The following is a 383-nucleotide window of genomic DNA, read 5'->3' on the forward strand; positions in this document are numbered from 1 at the left end:
GGACAGCCATAGCCACAGAGAGAGAGGCCCCCTTCCCCTCTGTGGCTCCATCGGCCGTCAATCTCAGGCTCAGCATCAGCCCCTCCTCTGTAGGTGTTAGCCCCTCCCTAGTAGTTCTCAGAATCTTAGAAAGCATCTCCCCCACCCCCCCACACCCAACCCCCCAGCGGCATCAGCTCTAGGCTAAGGACTTCTGGACGTCACATGATGGGACTGGATCACCCTCTGCCCCACACTGTTTTCACAGTGAAGGAGGGCTCTCGGGAAGGCACCGGGAGGCCTGGCAACCCTGCGTTCATGCCAGCTGGCCCTGCCCATCCTTGGCCCCAGGATGCTGAGAGCTCCTCACCCCATCTCCTCTCTCCTTGGGAGCTTTCAGAAGA

The sequence above is a fragment of the Petaurus breviceps genome, unplaced genomic scaffold, assembly GCF_028583685.1.
Source record: "Petaurus breviceps papuanus isolate PSGF00001 unplaced genomic scaffold, PetGlider_PUasm1.0 99, whole genome shotgun sequence".
In the NCBI taxonomy this organism is placed as follows: Eukaryota; Metazoa; Chordata; class Mammalia; order Diprotodontia; family Petauridae; genus Petaurus; species Petaurus breviceps.